Here is a 19,235-nt window from a genome sequence, read left to right on the forward strand (position 1 = left end):
GTCCGCTAAGGCGTCTGGATCCACTTCTGCACCGTTTGCCTGAAATCTGCTCCAACACGGCCCATCAGGCTGCTCTCCTCCACCACCCAGCCTCACACTTTAGGCTGGAGTAAATCAAGTTCCCAAAGGCACTGCGTTTTGCTGAAGGGCTGGCTTCCTCTCCAGCATTAATAATAGTCAAACAAGTTATTTCTGCTGGCCTTAGAAATCCATATGCAGAGTCTTCAGGAAGAGTAAGATGCAAATATTACTAATTAGCAGTTGAACACAGTGCTACATGGAGCTGGAAATACAAGTGGAAAAACAAATGAATTTAGTTCTCTCTCCTTTCCCTAAATAAACTTGTGCAGACTTCAACGATACCTCTGTTCAACTCTGAGAGTCACACAAAGATATGCATTCTTTTTCCCCAGAGGGAGCTGTGAAACGTGGCACGAGGAAGCAACAGGGCCCCTCAGTTCCACAGCGGTCACGGTCACGGTCACGGCTGGAAGGAGCAGGGCCGCTGTTCCCTTCCCACACCTGCCGTGAGGTCACCGGTTCTGCAGAGGGTGTGAGCCGGGCTCTAAACTCCTGGTTAGCAGAACCTGAAGAACCGGTGCCATTTCAAATGGCCTCAGCAGGCTTGGAAAGGGTGCTTTGCATTGTAACTTGGTTTCCTGTATTTTTCTACAAGCAGTTCTTAATCTAAAAACAAGTAGGGAACTATAATTAAGGAAGAAGAAAAATGGCTTTCAAAAGCTCAGAAACAGACGTTGCTACTGTGCAAGGATTTCATTGAAACCAGAGATGCACCAGTGAAACTTCCCAGTGTAGTTCTGAGCACAACTCCTATATTCCAGCTGAGCAGCTACCTTTCACCTTCTACCGAGGCTCTGTCTCCCTCAAATTTGATTACACCGAGAGATCTTGTGAAGGAAAAGGATGAGGTTCCATTAAAACGAAACGGTGGCTCTGAACGCCAGCTGCTCTAAGCTGACATCCAGCCCAGCCCCTGGGCTTGTGCCCCAGTCCACGTGTAGGAAAGATGAAGGACGTCCCAGCTTGTTTTACCCTTAACCCCTCCCGAAGGGCTTTCGTATTTCTCCCCAGTGTGTCCTTTAGGGAAACGGTTTGGGATGCAGCAGTGGAGGTGCACGTGGCTGGCCTGCGGGGGAAGGAGGCCAGGAGCTGTGCTTCCTGTCACTCTTCACAAACCCTCTCCACTAGGGTGTGATCAGCTCCAAGGACGGGCGAGGAAGACGTTCATCTGTTTTGTTCTTTTCTTCTCTTCTGACCGTTCAGTTCCTTCTTTATTTATAGGCTTAAAGCCTCGGTATGACAACGGGGGCCAAAGCTGAATGAAAGTGATGATTTTATGCACAGTTTCCCAAACGCACGTCGTGCACTGGGTGGTCTGGACCTTTCCTTTAAAAGAGAGACGAGAAAGCCCTGGGGCAAATATGAAGCATTTCTACGTGAAGGTGACGTTTCCCAGAGATGACTCTGGCTCCTGGTGTCCTCCCCGTTTCCACAGGTGTTCCTTAGGTGAGTTTCACCCTGTGATTTATTCTTGTCAGATTCGATTAGGGTTAGCTGAGCATTTTACAGCAGCAAAGCAGCACGAGCAGGGAAGACGTGTGTGTCCAGACGCCCTGGCCCTTCATGGTCCGAGGGCTCCAGGGCGCTTGCTGACTCGGGTGGCCTTTAGGGCTTGCCCAGCCAGGAGCCCTGAAGCCCGGGTGCCGGTGGTCAGGGTGGCAACCCCCGCAGGTAGGAAGGCGTGTTTTGCTGCAGTAATTTTTCCGGCTTTCCCGGCTTCTGTTCTTGTTATAGTGAAGTGATAAAGGGCCAGACCAGGTCCTGGAAAAGTCATTAGGCCAGTTCCTGCGCCCACAGTAGTTAACGCAAAACCCAGGGAAGCAGGGCCCATGCTGTGTCACTGTCTTACACGCTCACTACAGTCTCCTGGGCACCGTTTCACCCTCATCAGGATAACGGCACACCTTTATTAACACACCGGGTTGGATCTCCTCCCTTCCCCCAATCTTACTTTCCTTTGGTCATTATTTAGCACATTAAATTCCTTTGATACTCAGCCACTTTCCTGAAAATCACTGTGGTGAAAGCTGTTAAGCAGATTCTATCACACTTCTTTTCAAAATTCATAGTCTCATTTCTTTTTCTCACTCTTTCACTGAGGTTACATTAGGAAATATTTAATTTTTTTTGCCACGCTGCACGGCTTACAGAATCTTAGTTCCCTGACCAGGGATTGAACCCTCACCCTCGGCAATGAAAGTGCAGAGTCCTAACCACTGGACCGCCAGAGAATTCCCAGGAAAATGTTAATACTAATATTAACATTAATATTAATTTCAAGTGATGTGTAAGTCTCGCAAAGGGCATCTGTTTAGGTGGAGAAGCATTCTGGGAGCGTGAGCTCTTTTGACAGGACGTTGTTATACTTCTAAAGTGCACATACTGAAAGATCTGCACTCGAGTGACGTCAGTAAGGAGAAGGGCACAGACAAGCAGGACGACAGAAGCCCTGCTTAATTCAAGGATTTAAGGCTCGGATTGTGAGCGCTGCTGCATGTTCATCGCTTTCCTCCCACTTTTCTTAAAAAAGCCAAATTGAGGAATAGCTGAGCTTCCAAGGGAATAAAAGAATGCCAGTGAATTTGGTTCCTGATGTCACTTGATGCTAATGCCTTCCTCTTGGGGGAAATGCTCCTTTTTAGAAAGACAGAACTGCTAACAACAACAACACAGTCGATGGGAAAACCTGTAAAGCTGCACGGACCGTCCCAGTCACGGGTGGAGATGCGCAGCTGACAGTCGGTAAGAACGGGAAAAAACAAAGTCTGGATGTTCCCCCAGAAAGTCTGCAGTAGAGTCTGTCTCTGTCGGGCAGGTTAAACTCTTCATGTTCACATTGATGTCCTTTGACTGAAACCCTCCCAAAGAGGCAGCGAGCCCAGAGCAGTGCGCACCGCGGCAGCCTGAGTCAGGGCGCCCGGCACGGCCCCTCCCCTCGCCTGTGCACATCAGCACCAGGGAAGCTGAAGCCCGGCCTCTCGTCTAATGACAGGGGCGATAAGAGACAAGAAGAAAACGGCCGTCTGGTCTGCTCAGGAAGCGGCCTCAGAGGGGCTGTCTGTCAGCGGGGCTGCCGTCGGGGAGAACAATGCTGGGCTCTCCCTCGGGGAAATGCAGTCCGTCAGCACCGGCTCCACTGGCCACTGACCGTGGAGATAAAGTGGCAGAGGAACCAGAGTAAGCAGCCCGTGCCAGGAGGCCGGGATGCGGGCAGAACAGGCGCACTGTGCCCCGGATGCCGGCACCTCTGCCAGTGGCCTCGCGACGTGCTGTCCTGCCCCCAGGGGGGTGGAGGTGCCCGAAGGGATCTCCAGGATGCTTCCCCGCCCCCCGCCCCGTCCCCACTGATCCCATGTTTCTGGGCTGGGGACCACTCACTTCCAATTGGTAGAATTTGTCATTTGGAACCAGCTGCTACTAAGAGCTACCAAACCAAGGGGGGAGAAACAATCCGCCTCCGAGCGTGCCCCAGACACGGATGAAGTCTACCCGGCACAGCAGAGCTTTCTGAAAAAGTGAATGAGAACACTGTCTTCCTTCGGTGTCCACTTGGAAATCTGTAAATAAAGCCTATGGTGGTTAAAAAAAAAAGGATTCACTTTATAAAGGGAGAACCCAATTAACGGCATTTATGGTGCAGCCTACATAGAGATGCATCTTTTTTCATTTGTATTTCGAAAGTATGATTAGCAGAAAAGGACAAACGTAGTTAGGGAAAAGGGAAGAAATACAGACACACAATTATACAGGGAACTACAGGATGAAACACACCAAGTTCCTTTTAAATAGAGCTTTAAAAATATCCTGGAAAAAGTCCTTTCAGGCAGACGTGCTCAGGAGGAGTGGAGATGAAGACAGGGCGCGCTCCCGCATGGAGCGGGCACGTGCCCCACACCCAGGCCGGCTTCTGTCCCTGGCCGTCAGCCCCAGGCTCCCGTCCCCGTTCCCGGGACAGAGAAGCAGGCCCCGGGGACGCCCCAGCCTCTGTACCGGCCAGCCCCTGGGCCTCCGGGGCCTGTCCGGCTCACCCAGGCTCAGCCCGAGTGGACTGGGCGGAGGAAAGTGTTTCTCGAAGCTGCCCCAGGACGTTTGGGGGCTGTGGATGCACAGGTGGGTGCGTCATGGGTTGCGCTAAATAAAGTAAGCCAATAAGGCTTGGGGGTGCAGCCTCGCAGCACACAGGCTTCCGAGGTTCCACCTTCCTGCATCTGGCCTGCATGTAGAGCAACCGCAGAGCTCACTTCTCTGTTCGCTTTATTCCCTGATCTGCGGGGCTCATGGGAGCATCGGCCCAGGGGAAGCTCGATTAAGTCCTGTAACTTCTCTGTTCGCTTTATTCCCTGATCTGCGGGGCTCATGGGAGCATCGGCCCAGGGGAAGCTCGATTAAGTCCTGTAACTGGAGCCTCCGGATTCTGATTCCTTCCCTGATGGTCACTCTGACCGGCTGATGCGGGGCTGACTTGCAGTGGCAACGCAGGGCCGGTTAATGAAAGGGAGATAAGATTGTTGGCGACCTCAGCATCCCAGGCTTCAAAGCCAGCACCGTCTTTGTCGGAAATTACTGGTCACTGTTAATAACTGGATCTAGGGTGTAAATATTACCCAGGCTAGTAGGAGGTGACACAAACCCCGCAGAAAGGAGATAAAGCTCCTTTAAGTGGACCGATTAAAGAGGGTTGTCACACAGTTGGCTGGTGGCCCTCTGGAGCACAAGGCCGGGCCGCTCTTCCTTTGCCACTTAGTACTTTCTACCCTCCAAGCACTGCACATACATCAGCTCATTAAACCTCCAGACAATCAAAATGCAACTCAAGAGATCCTGTATCTGCTTCAGGTGGCCTCTTTCCTAGGGATGAAAGCACCTGTGGGGCGAAGGCGCGGCTCCGTGTTCACTCACCTATAGCCTGACGCCCCCTCACCCGGGGGGCCGACTCAGGCCACCCGTGACCGCCACACGCACAAGGGGAAGGCGATTTCCTTTCTAGCTGTTAGATTACTCGGCCCCTTAGAAATCTGCCCACACCCTCACCCCTGCCTTTGAACATTAGTACTAAAGAGTATTGTAAGTAATATGGATGCTTCTACAACACGAATGGGATATTTTTTTCTTTGGGGTTTTTCTCAGCTTGTATAGTACATCAGGTTACTCAAACTCAAGAAACCTCACTTCAATAATCAATCCATCCATCCATCCAACCATCTTTCCTCCCTCCCTTCCTTTTCCCCAACCAAAGCAGAAATGACGTGGCGGTCATTCAAACATACATTCCCTCAGTAACAACTTTTTTTTTTTTTTTTTTTGCGGTACGCGGGCCTCTCACTGCTGTGGCCTCTCCCGTTGCGGAGCACAGGCTCCGGACGCGCAGGCTCAGCGGCCATGGCTCACGGGCCCAGCCGCTCCACGGCACGTGGGATCGTCCCGGACCGGGGCACGAACCCGCGTCGCCTGCATCGGCAGGCGGACTCCCAACCACTGCGCCACCAGGGAAGCCCCCCTCAGTAACTTCTTAAGGCGTGCTAAGGCTAACCAGGCCACTGACAGCATCCAAATTCTTGCTTTTTGGTTGTTTCTCTGGGGAGTTTCGTATTTGAGGAAAAATTAAGACGACTGCTATGACGTTTGTTAGTAAGGTTTTTGAGAGACATGGGGAAAGATGAGTATGAAGACGGATCTTTAGGTTTCCTACAATTCTATTTGTCCATTCATTTGGTTTCCTGTCAGTAGCGGGTTTACCAGGCTGTGGCGTAGCTACACTGCCCGGTCACCGGGTGTATTTGCTTTTCTATCTCTGTAAGAGAGACAGAATCCCGTTCCCGAACACGGCTATAGAGATACTTAAATCAAACAACTTGACGAACGTCACAAAGCCATCTAGTGGCCGCGCGCTGGACCAGAAGCCAGCACTCACAACGCCCAGTAGGACAAGCCCTCCCCAGAAAGCAGTGTAACAACACGCTTTGTGGACATTCATTTGAGTGGCAAAGAGGCCTCTGACGAATGAAGACTAAACCAAGTGGAAACATCAACGCGTTCCAGTGCTGGGTGACAAGACGGGCAGAGCAGAGGGACACTTATGGTCCAGCGTGCGTGAGGCTTCTAGACCCGGCAAGCTAACTGAAGGTGGGGGAAACGAGATTGTTGGTTACAAGCGAAAGGGGTCGACAGGGAAGGTGCTGCAGGACCCTGGGTGGGGGGGGCCTTACATGGAGGGTGTGTCCGGTACGTGAGGGTGTGCATTTGTCAAAGCGGGTTCAGATCTGCGCGTTTCACCACACACATTTTATCTCAATAACAGAAGCTCCTTAGACGCTGACAGCACAGACACCACTGGGAGACCTGGCTTCATCTGTGGGTCAACCACTGAGCTGTGTGGCCTTGGGGGAGTTCTCAATGCTTCTGAGCCTCACGTTTTAAATCTGTGAAATGGGGAAACACGGCCCTCCAGGCAAGGTTGCTGTGAGGATTCACGGTTACACGTGGAAAGCAGCCGGCTCCATTTCTAGTTCATCGTGACAACAGGCTGGCTAGTGTTGCTTTTATCACCAAGGTGGAGGGGAAGCGATTCTTTTCATATTTTATAGTAACATCAAGGATGAAAATGTAATCTTCTAAAGCGGGCTGTCTTACAGTTTTTCTTTGATAGGTATGTCGCTTTTACCTCGCCCCCTAACCTAACTTCTGTTTCTAGATCATTTTCTGAATAATGCTAACAGACTTGGTATTCTGTTTTTCCACAATTACTGTAACCATTTCACATGCTCTTGACTGCTGTCAAACCTTTACAGCCTTAGGCTCTGGGGAAGCAGCCCTGGACTAGACAAGGCCTTGTCACGAGCTTCTGTTTCAGCAGGAGGGACAGTGCAGAGGACAGGAGACGTGAACAAGCCCGTCTCAGCCACAGGGAGCTCAGGGCAGAAAGCTGACAGAGAGGGAGCTTGAAAAACAGGGGCAGGCCCTTTTTGAAGCGGTGACGTTTATTTGACTGATGAGAAAAAGCGTCACGTGAAGCTTTGGGGTAGCAGGGTCTTTCGGGGATGGAGGGAAGGCCACTGAGTCTGCACAGGGTGACAAGGTGGTTGGAGCCCAGAGGAGCTTGGCGATCACACTGGCCCCCGGGGTAATTCCCATCACGGGACCCAGGACCTTCGCAGCAAAGCCACGTTGTCACACTTTATTCTGTAGTCACTGATGGTCCCTTAGAGCACCTGCAGCCCGTGGGCCGCAGCTATAAACTGGCCACCTCAGCCTGATGTAGTTTGAAAGTCTGATTTTCTGACGCCAATGTAATTTTTGAAAGCAAGTGTGGGATTGACTTCTAGCTCCGTGTTTTACAAGGATGGGTGAGTTATTTTTGCCCGGAATGCTCCAACTCTCACACACAATCCCCTTCCCTCCGAAAGATCTGCCACTTCGTTGTGCTTGGGTCACTCAGCCTGGAAACATCTGGCCGCTCGTGAAGGGATGAGGTCTGGGCACCCGCCCTTGAGAGGCAGGACCGTGCCCAGCGGGCCCGCAGGACACAGTGCCCACGGGGCCTCCCGGGGCGGAGGGCAGGGCCTGGTGCTGCGCCAGTGCTTGCTGTGTGTGCAAGGACTGGTCCAGCAAGGACACCGCGGACCTCCTGAGGGCTGCCTGCCCTTCGTCTCCTCCTGCAAGAGTGGGTCCCTGCCGGTGTTGGGCGCAGCTCGAGCTCCCCTGCGGCCACGGCCCCTCTTCTGCCCCATAAGGTCTCGAGAGGGTGGGACACAGCACCTAAACCTGCTTGAGTTTAATTTTTTTTTTTTTTTACGAAATCCTGTGTGTGCGTGTGTGTGTGTGCGCATGTGTGTGCGACACCTGCCGAGAAAGAACCTGCTTTACTTTTAAGATTTGTGGACCTTATCAGCCTCCGACTGAGTCCAGAGTCTGGCTTTGCTTGGAGCCCCGCGAGGCTTTGAGCACGGGCTCGGCTGGGTGTCTCCGACCTCACTGTGGCCGCCGAGCGGGGTGAGAGCGGCTAGAGACCAGGGGAGGCCAGGGGATGGTGGCCACGCAGGTGGCGGTGAACGGCGGCGGCCGGGACCAGGCGTAGCGGTGAGGACGCAGGAAGCGGGGCCCACTTTGGAGGAGGCAGAGGACTGGCCAGGGGACAGAGCTGTGGGAGAGCATTCACGGAGAACGCCGGGACTGGTGCCCCAGTGAGAACCTCTTCGCGGCGTTCGGAGACTCGTGGGAACTGAGCGGGGCCAGCAAAGTACAAGAGTCACATTTTATCACGACCCCTCGGCCGTTAGACGTTGTTCTCTTTTCAGGGAAACTCTCGTTTTCATGATTATGAGACAGAGACCCTCCAAAGGATTCCTTCTGTAGAATTACCTGTGGCCTCCTCTGTCATTCCGTGGACACACTGTCTTGTTTTGAATCTTGATTTGATGCCAAGCCTCTCAGTGGAGGAAGTCTGGTGAAGCCCGTGTGGGAGGGAGGCCCCTCAGCTCCATCCACGCCCCCACAGCGGGCAGCCTGGCCGTGCCTGACCAAGCAGGGAAAGGGTTAAGCCAGCCACGTCCACGGTGTCCTGCCGACACGACCCCTTCAGCCTGCGGCCGCTGCACAAGAAAGCACAGGGCCCTTTCACATGACATCAGAAAGGCCTGATTTATCGCCAGCCACCAAACAACTAGAAAATCATAACATCCTTTCAGGAAAATGCAGTGGAAAATAATCAAGCTGACCTGATGGAAGCTTTGGAGGGGACTCCAAGTGCGATAGGCCGCCCAGAAGCCCTTGGCAGGTGCTGTGCTTGTGGCCAGAGCGGCCGACGCCATGGAGGCTGGGGTCCGAGCCGTGCGCTGCCCATGACCGAGTGTGGCTTCCGTGTCCACAGACACAGCAAGAGCTTGGGTCACACTCTGCCAGCTCGGCTGAGGTGACAGTCCAGCGCGCGCGAAAGTCTGGAAATGACAGCTGCACGCAGACGTGAGGAGTTACTGGCCACAGAAATGTAGGCACCACCCCGCGCCACGTGACCCCCACCGGCTCCTTCCCAGGACGCTGCCCTTCATTCCGTGTCATGTTTGCAGACTGTGTGCCCGTCTAAGATGCGTCATCATCCTTAACAAACCAGGGGCCAAGAGACGACGCAGAGGAGACACCGGAAGCGCCCCGGGAAGTGCAGGGCTGGCCCCTCCTGCCACCAGGAGCTGGTCCAGGGACGTCACGCCTCCGAGCGGTGCCTCGTGCTCAGTAATTGGATGAAAACACCGGGCAGGAGCGCGGCTTCTCCGACGGGCATGACGCGTCTGCAGACAAACACCGGAAAGGGGCCGAGGCCGACGAGAGCCTCAGGTGGTTCTAGGACTGCGGCCACAGCAATTCCACATGGCCCGCTGGCACCAACAGGGGCCCACCTAGGCGAGGAGACGCCAACTCTGAAGGCCCCGGGCCTCTGGGGTGAGGGGGAACCCACAAGGCCAGTCTGGGGAGGAAGCTGGGCCGGAGCGCAGCCCTGGACTCGGTTCAGAGCGACTTTCACTTGGTTTTGCTGCTTCCCCTCAGGTGTGCAGCGTGGACTCTTTGCAGGATCACAGGTGCACTGAGCAGATGCCCAGAGAAGGAGGCTGGGGCTCTGTGCGGCCCCGCGAAGGGGAGAGGCCCCGGGCGGGAGGTGCTCAGCCCGGCCCCAACCTGTCAGCCTGCAGAGGGGCCTCTGGGCACCTGGGGCCGCCCTGGCCCGACGGCCACCCACCCCGGCCCGAGCCCCCAGGGCCTGCAGCGAATGGGGGTGCCGTGGAGGTGGACGGGGCAGAGAAAGGCCAGCCAAATCCGGCCCTGTGCCTGGTTCTGGGACCGGAGCCCCCCTCTGTGAAGGAGGCGGTGGTGAGACAGGAGTCTCAAGGCCCCGTCCGAGCCCCTGCTCACGCCCCAGGGGCGGCCGGCGCCCACCCGGTACTACGGGCCACCCTGCACCTCCTCGCTGCAGCTCTCCCTGTGAACGGTGGCCTCGGCGGAGCGCCGAGCTCTGCCCTGGAGTGGAGCCGCGCGAGGGGCAGGGGATGTGGCGCGAGGGCAGCGGCCCGGCCCCCGGCCCGGCGAGCTCCACGCAGGGGCCACGCGCGCGGGCTGACTGCGCTGGGGCGGGAGCCGGGCTCCATAGGGCCCCCAGGAGAGCACCCTGGACGCCGGGGAGCCCGTCCAGCACAGCCGGCTCGGCCCGGCGCCAGTTGCCCCGACTGCAGCGCGGGTGCTCGGGGACCGCGTCGCGCCCGGCCACTGCGGCCACACGTGGGCATTTACCCCAGGGCCCCCGTGCCTCCCCCCGGAGCCCCCATCCACCACAGCACGACCTCTCGGGCTCAGCCTAGCAGAGTCCCGTTCCGCAGACCAGGAGACAGGCTTGGTCACAAAGTTAGTGAGTGGGGGTCGGGGGCGAGCTTCCGACTCTGACTGCTTTGCTCCCCAACCCTTGATCACAACCCTCAATCGAGTGAAAGTCCCACGGGGTCAGGAACGGGATCTCGGCCACAGGCTGGACTGCGCAGTGCATGGCGGGGGCTCCCCGGACACAGGCCTCCCCACCCCGAGGTCTCCTGCGTGGCTCTGCTTTTCTCCGTCGGGGTCCCTGCAGCCAACCCGAAGTCTGTAAGGACTCTACCGTCCGCCCCCAGGGCGTGAGCGCCCAGACGGCCAGCATGCAGCAGGCACTCAGCAAGGATCTGTTTCATGGGTCAGGAATGCTTACAGCCAAGGTCAGTACTTTCCCCCATTTCCCCCAAGAAACACACCTGCCCCCCTCCCCACTGCGTTGTCACGATCACCCCTGCCGCCCCCGGCTTAAAGTCATGGCGACTGTGACTGCCTCTTCCGCCCACATGTTTCTTCCCCAAACCTCTCCCAGAACTTCGAGCTCGGGTCCTCCTTTCTCAGCCCTCAGGCCACGCGCACTTGTGTGACGATGGCCCTCCAGGGACCCGCCCCGCTCCAGGGCCTCCTCTCCCTGGGGTGCTGCCCCTCCCCCCAGACAGAAATCTCCGTTGTTTGCCAAGCCATTCCTTCTTAGAAGGCCCGGCTCTCCACGTGGACCTACCCCGACACCTGTCCCCCAAGGACACGCACCCTCCCAGAGCGCCCCATCCAAAGTGCTGCATCCTGGGAGCACAGGGGTTGGGCACTTGTCGCGCCCCCCAGGGAAAGGAACTCTGTCTCGTCTCTTCCGACCCGATCACAGCCCGGTATGGGTGCTGCTCACAGCGACTGCGCAAGACAGAGCCGCTGAAAGAGTGACTGGGCTCCGTGTTTTAAGCTCTCTCACCCCATTTGATGGGAAAGGGCCTGGAGCTCTGTAATGTGGGCGATGCTTTAGCGTAGCCTCTGTTTTCAGGATTTCCCTGGACTGCTCTTTAGAAGTGACAACGTAAGCAGTGTGGTTATTCCGGGGAGAAGAGGATCGGGGGAGCCGTTTTAGGTGGAATTCCACGTCTCTGACATGTCTGCACATTTCAGCGTCCACCCCGACCGGAAGAAAACCTTCCTCTGCAATGTGGTGCTTCTGAGTTGCTTACATATTTCAAGCTGCCTACGGAGTGGCATTCAGCAACGTGGGAGGTTCCGTGGGTTATTTATGTCACTGTTGAGGGCTGCTCCATGATGTAGGGCTTACGTTCACAGCTAGCAACACAATGTTACTGATTGTATACGGCAAAAGCCTAGAACAAGCATCTGTGTGGCTAAACCCGTATTCCTCGCTATTCCAGCGAAGAGCAGCTTTGAACACATGCTACGAGTTTGCAGTTGAATTCTCCTCTCTTCCTTTATCGCCTCCTAATGAAAAGGCAGAGTTGTTTTGCATGGAGAATCGGCAGGTCTTTTAGTTTCGCAATACCTTAATTCATGGGTAGTCGAGCTAATCACCACTCCCAAATGATGAAACATCGAAACCATGAACAATTTGACATGAAAGCGTTTTCGTAAAGTAGCTGCATTTTACGTGTCTATGCGTAGAGATACTGTGGAAATTGCTGGCGGTTGCCTGTGTGTTGAATTTTCCTGCTGGCCCTGATGGAGACCTTGCTGATAAAGGACCTGAAATATGAACAGTCTTCTCAGAGCTCTTCTCTGAATTTACTGCTCTAAATTTCCAGCTATAAGGGCTGTAAAGGCAACACTCTACAAAATCAGAAATAAAGATGTCATACGCTTAATTTTAAGGCATCCTCTTAAAATGCAGAAATGTAAATACAATTCTTATTTTGCTTCAAGTGTTGACTTATAATACTGTCTACGAAATACCATTTATATGCCAGGTTTCAGGTTTTGCCACAGGGCTGAGCCTCCCGGTGTGGGAGGTGTGCACCCTTCAACCCTCGGGGTCCTGACCCGGAGTGGGCCTGTGACGGCCCCTCAGGAGTAGGTGTAGGAGGAAAGGAGTCTGCTGCTCCGTGGGGCTTGAACCGTCATATGACTCACCTCAGCCCAGGTCCCAAGGATGCATCGTTGGCTTCTTAACGGACGGGAGAACTCAGTCTCAGAGGTCAATTCAGGGGTTAGAAGAGCTGACAATTCTCAGTCTCTAAATTTAACAATTACGCACCCAACATGGAACCCGGTGGGACACTGTGCACGCAGCCTCCCATGGAACATGGTCAATAACACTTTTCAGTTTTCTTAATAACACAGCCCTTCAGCTCTGATTCCCAGAGGAATGAGATGCTGTCACTGCACCTGTAACACGAAAGCGCGTCGCACAAGGTGCAGATGTAACCAACACAGAAGTTCCTGCCTCAGTGACCACACTTCCCTGGTGCGCGGCCAAAGGGCATCTCTTCCTTTGGCCTCATCCCTGCCCGGTCTCAGACAAAGGCCACTTACCCGGGTGATTCTCCCCAACCACCTCTTCTTGAAAAGTTTACTGCATCCTCCTCTATAAAGACATTTTCACGTTGTTTCAAAGATACCCCTTAGATACCATGGTCCTAACGGCCCTTGAAGAAAATAGTTCTAACATGTCTTGTTTCTTTGCACGGGTGACTAACTTTCATAAGAGTTTTCCAAGCTCATCTTTCAGAGAGACCTAAAGCACAGAATGGCCTTTCCGGCTTGTCTCCTGGCCTGTGACCCTGACCCTCACCTTATGGAAAGGGCCCTGCTGTCTGGACCCTTCCCCGCCCCCTGCCCAGCAACGGCTCCCGTGGCCCCAGCGTCCATGGGGCTGCAGGGCGGCTCTGAGGCTGCAGCCTCTGCCCCACGGGCCGGCTCACTCTGCGGACACTGGTGTCACCCACATCGGGACCACACTCGCAGTACCGAGGGCGCTAACCGTGGCCGTGGCCCCTCGCCCAGCACAGGCACGAAGGCCGGACCCCACTCTGGCTCCTCAGGTCTCCTCTGCGGCACTCAAGCGTCCCGCCCGTGCCGAGGACAGCACCAGCGACACACGCTCATCTCAGAGGCTCCTTGAGGCGCTGGCCCTCCCGAGTGTCCGCCCAGTGGCGCCCAGGACACAGGCGACGTGAGCCCGGCATCGCGACCAGGCGGAGGCAGGAATACTCAGGGGACTCTGGCCACTTTCTGTTGCATTTTAATTACCAAGTAGGATAAAAAGTACATCCAGAGGGGAAAAGCCCTCTTAACTCATTGTCTCTTGACTGTTTTAAAGAACTGCGAGAGTCTTGTTACACTGGAAAAAAAAAAAAAAGGAACACACGAACAGAACAGAAAAATGCCCCACGGCTGTGCCGTGCCCTCAGGGGCAGGCCCAGCTGCACCGCCTGGGCAGGGCCAGGTCAGCAGGCGGGGCTGGGAGCCACTTGCCTGGGCCCCTCGTGGATGCAATCCAGGCTTGGCCCGGCAGGGCACGGTCCCCTCAGAGCGGCATCTGAATAGTTCTGGCCGTGCTGGGTTCCACCACCTTCCACAGCGCTCACGTCCCTAGATCTGGCCAGGCAGGGAGCCTGCCCCAGCACGTAGGCAGCGGCCCACACTCACCCCTGGCCTGTTCCCGCCACGTCTGAGCTCACACCTGTCCTGCAGGTCAGGGCGCTCGGTGACAGGTTCAGGAGGCCGGGCCGACGGAGGCCCCTGAGCACCGCGCGCCACCCTCACACCCACGCGGCCCCGGGGGGCACTTCCAGTCCTTGCAGTGGAGGGACCAAAAATGGAAAGAGACGTTCTCCTGAGATTCTCCGGGAGCTCAATTCCTGGTTCCTGGGTCACCAAGGCTCTAACTATGCCGTGTGCACAACTGCTTTAAGTGCAAGGACCGACCTGGGCACCTGGGGCCACAGACTACAGCACACTGGGGTCTCACCCGAGCTCACCCATCCCCCATCTCTGACCTTGCAGAGCATGGACACAGACGTGGACCCTTAGTCAGGGTCACACGGGCGTGACTGTCAGCGTCCACATTTCCGGGGACTGGTTTTTAGCGGGCAGCCCTGCTCTGCCTCACGAAGCCGGGGCTGCAGGGGGGCACTGAGTGAGATACGGTGTCAGGAAGTCTGCAGACCTGGCCACCTGGTAACGACAGTGTCCATCCTTCTCCCCATCCTACACACGTCACTGCACAAATGCCCTTTCTCCCAAGCACACATCAGCGAAACCCTGGGCTCTACCACCTCACGCTCACCTGCTGTCCTCCGCACGAGACTTGTTACGTTCTCCTTGCTGACGGCGTCCCAGAGCCCAGAAACGTCTGTCAGCTCAGACACCACTGAGGGCCTCCTTCTGTCCACATTCCACTGCTTGTCCTTGCCCTGCATGTTGAATGTGCACAGGCTCACGCTCACACACACACACACACACACGTGCGTGCATGTGCTGCCCTGGCCTTCTCCCCACACTTGGCCAGGTCACTGGTTCCGGCTAAGCATCCCCTCGACCTCTCGGGCTTGTGTGTCTTACCCTGCAGCCTTCCAGTCCATCTCCGGTCATCCAGGTCACAAACCCACTGAGTTCTTGGCTCCCCTGCCTCTCCTGTGCCTTCAGGTGGGTCTCCCGGGGGCCCTAGTGCTAGTCAGATGTGGTTTCCTCCTCTGACGCTCAAGGCATCACCCCGATGCCCTCAACTGGTGTCAGTTCTCATCTCTGTTCTGACTCATTCATATAATTTGCTTATTATTCAGGTTGGACTGTAGTCCACTCTAGGAAAAAAGATTAATTTTTCCTTTTCTCCATGATCAAAGATGGTGCTGTGTTTACAACGGGACTTCAAAAACAAGTGCAGGGATTCCGTGGTGGCACAGTAGTTAAGAATCCACCTGCCAATGCGGGGACACAGGTTCAAGCCCTGGTCTGGGAAGATCCCACATGCCGCGGAGCAACTAAGCCCGTGCACCACAACTACTGAACCTGAGCTCTACAGCTCACGAGCCACAACTACTGAGCCCACGAGCCACAACACTGAAGCCCGTGTGCCTAGAGCCTGTGCTCAACAAGAGAAGCCACCGCAATGAGAAGCCCGCGCACCGCAATGAAGAGTAGCCCCCCCTCGCCACAACTAGAGAAAGCCCGCGCGCAGCAACGAAGACCCAACGCAGCCAAAAAAATAAATAAATAAAAATTTAAAATATATTAAAAAAAACAACAAGTGCAATATATACATATCTATGGAAAGACATCCCATGTTCATGGATTGGAAGAGTTAATGTGCTAAGAGAACAATGCTACCCAAAGTCATCTACACACTCAGTGCAACCCCTATTAAAACTCCAGTAGATTTTTTTTTCTTTGCAGAAATAAGAATCCATCCTAAAATTCATATGAAATCTCAAGGGCCTGGGAATAGACGACAGAATCTTAAAAAAGAAAAAGTTGGAAAAAGTTTGAAATCACTTCCTGATTTCAAAACCTATTACTAAAGCTATGATAGTCAAAGCTGTGTGTTTCTGGCATAAAGACAGATGAATAAACCAACGGGATAGAACACAGATCCCAGAAATAAACCCTTGTATATATGGTCAAAAGATAAAATTGCTAGAAGAAAACATGAGGGAAAAGTTTTATGACATTGGATCTGGCAATAATTTCTTGATATGTCACCAGAAACACAAGCAATAAAATTAATAATAGATAAACTGGACTACATCAAAAACTAAAACTTCTGTATATCAAAGGACACATGAACAGGGTGAAAATACAACCTACTGAATGCGAGAAAATACGTGAAAACGATATATCTGATAAGGGATTAATATCCAGAATAAAGAACTCCCCAAACTTAATATCAATAAAACAAACATCCTGATTGAAAAATGGACAAAGGACTTGAATAGACGTTTCTTCAAAGAAGACATAAAAATAGGCAATAAGCAAATGAAAAGGTGCTCAACATTGCTAACAAATATGGAAACACAGACCAAAACCACAACAAGATACCACTTCACACCCATTCGGATGGTTACTTTAAAAAAAATAAACAGCAAACGACAAGAGTTGGCGAGGATGTGGGGAAACTGGAACCCTTGCACCCTGCTGGTGGCAACGTAAAACGGTGCAGTCAGTATGGAGAACAGTATGGAGACTCCTTGAAAAACACAGAACTAATATATGATCCAGCAACTCTACTTCTGGGTACCTACCCAAAAGAATTGAAAGCAAGGTCTCGAACAGACATTTGGACAGCCATGTTCTCAGTAGCATTATTCACAATAGGCAAAAGGTGGAAGCAACCCAAGTGTCCATGACAGACGATGGATGAACAAAACATGGTCCATACACAAAAGGAAAAATATTACATGATTCCACCCACATGAGGTCCCTCAGGGAATCAGATTCATAGAGACAGAAAGTAGGAGGGTGGGCCCAGGGACTGGGGGAGGGGAGTGAGGAATTATTGTTTAATGGAGACAGGGTTTCGGTTTTGAGACAGTAAAGAGTTCTAGAGAGGATGGAGAGGACGGTTGTACAACACTGTGAATGCAGTTAATGCCACTGACCTGTACACCTGAAAATGGTTAACGCGGCAAATTTAATGTATATTTTACCACAATAAAAAACTCCATGAGTACTCAACTTGAAAATAAATACATCGCTTCTCTACTGAACCACTAACTCTCCTTTATCTGCGGACAGGTGTCACACCAGAGCCAGTTCTCTAGGTGGTATCTGAGCCTTTATTTCTGTGTGCTTAGCATCCAGTACAGTGCTGTTCACACAAGACTCAACACACTGGATTTAGAAAAAGCAGCAGGGACGAGTACAAGGATTCTGCTTATTCTTTCAAATTTCTAAAGCTGTGACTCATCCAACTATTTCATGTTCAACTGACATATATAGGTCTCTTTTCTTTTTCTTTTTTTTTTGCATTATGCGGGCCTCTCACTGTTGTGGCCTCTCCCGTTGCGGAGCACAGGCTCCGGACGCGCAGGCTCAGCGGCCATGGCTCACGGGCCCAGCTGCTCCGCGGCATGTGGGATCTTCCCGGACTGGGGCACGAACCCGCGTCCCCTGCATCGGCAGGCGGACTCTCAACCACTGCGCCACCAGGGAAGTCCTATAGGTATCCTTTTTAAGTGAAGAATTTTCCCATTTAAGTAAAATATTTACATTATTATTATTTAAGGTTGAAAGCCCTTAACATTTTAAATACAAAACTAGACAGAAGAGTAAAATGATATCCGTTTATATGGCCCGAGAGCTTTCTATCTGGCCATGTGTATAAGGTCTCGGTGAACTGCAATTCTGGAGTCAGGGTCACATTTTCATGTCCAGCCACGGGTTCCCTGGTGAGGGAGCAATCTGTCCAATCACGATCACAGCCACCAGGGCGGTTTGGAGTCTGTGCTGAGGCTCCTCAGGAGAAACAGGTATGGGGGTGCCGTGGAGGGACCATGTGACGGGGCACAGCATGTGCCTCCCTGAAGCCACACTGACATTCTGCACCAGGCCCATCACAGAGAAGGCTCTGGTTTCCGTGGGTGTGAGCATCTTCGATCTATGAGAGCCTCGGGTCACCCACCATGGGACTGTGGGAGACTGAATGTTTAAAAATGCAGAATTCATTCTTTCTTCCAATGGCAGCTGTCATCATGTAAAGGTGGACAGGCTGGCATGGCCTCCCCCGCCATGGAGCGTGTGACAGCTGTCCCAGCCTGTGCGGACTTCCTGCATCACTGGTCCTCCTCAACCCCGTGTCAGACTTCCCGTTTGCCATGGTGAACTTGGGCCAGCCTTGGGGAGTGCGCAGACACTTGAAAAATGCATTGTTACGCAGGAAACCAAAGCAAAAAAAATGATTGTAACTGTAATGTCCATTTTTTAAAAACAGTAACATCAATTTTAAACCCACCTCATTTCCCTATAGGTTAGCATGTGTTCAGTCCTCCTTAAACCCGGGCTGCACGTGGTGTGCCCGGATAAGCTGAGACGGTGGTGTGCACTGGGCCCCAGGCTGCCATGCGGGTGGGTGGTGCTGTCCCCACCCCAGGGACCCGCCGTGCCCCTAACGCAGGTCTTAACTAGCACCTTGGAGGACACGCAAAGCCACCAACCCGCGTGCTGACAGGCTCAAGGGCCCTGACGGGACTGGAATGACTTTTTTATGGTAAAACCTAGGACTTGAGCTACAGGAGTTTGAAAATCTTCATACGAAACTGGAAAGAGTGGGGCTCATGGAGAGTTAGGCTTACGGCACCCAACACCCAGGGAAACGAAATCGCCCCCCACTGCCCAGAAGAGGAAGGGCCGTCGCAGCCTCTGGGGCCCTGAACACACCTCGGATAGTGTGTGTTTCTCCAGAAAAGCAGAGGACACAGGGGTGACGAGGGGTGCATCTGGCAGAAGAAAGGGGGGGGTGAGAGAGACCGGTGGGAATCGCCCCTTGGTAAGAGTTGACGGCGGGGGGTGTGCAGAGGCTGGCCATGGACTCCTCCTATTCTGGTTCTTGGCCACCAGCTGCCTGAGTTCCACCCACCTGTTGGTTTGGTCTGTGAGATGCAGGCAACACGACATAACAGAAGATGACGGCAAATCTAAAACCAAGAGCCGGCTGTAAAGTCTTTTTAAAACAGACACAACCACAAAAGACACAAACGACGCACTTTCACGCACAGTGCCCGCAGCTCTCAGCTGCCCGAGACACAGGTGTGAGGGGCACACCCTCTCCAGGCGGGCCCCAGGGGTCGGTGTGTGAGCGCTGGTCACACCACATGGCCCCCTTTCTCCCATCCCGACCTTGAGCT

General features: G+C 53.7%; 1 protein-coding gene across 4 annotated transcripts in view; it reads right to left on the reverse strand.

Annotated features, from left to right (window-relative positions):
- Positions 1 to 19,235, reverse strand: part of GMDS (GDP-mannose 4,6-dehydratase) — a 481,231-nt gene that overhangs the window by 1,729 nt on the left and 460,267 nt on the right. For 2 of the 4 annotated variants that reach the window (XR_016394489.1, XR_016394490.1), the window contains one exon: positions 1 to 19,235. This exon is cut by the window's right edge and continues 20,838 nt beyond it. The exons of the other annotated variants lie outside the window; for them this stretch is intronic. The gene's annotated coding sequence lies outside the window, so the exon portion shown is untranslated. 4 annotated transcript variants of the gene reach the window in all.

The sequence above is a fragment of the Delphinapterus leucas genome, chromosome 10, assembly GCF_059928025.1.
Source record: "Delphinapterus leucas isolate spDelLeu-1000000601 "Yukka" chromosome 10, BTC_Dleu_Yukka2, whole genome shotgun sequence".
Lineage (NCBI taxonomy): Eukaryota > Metazoa > Chordata > Mammalia > Artiodactyla > Monodontidae > Delphinapterus > Delphinapterus leucas.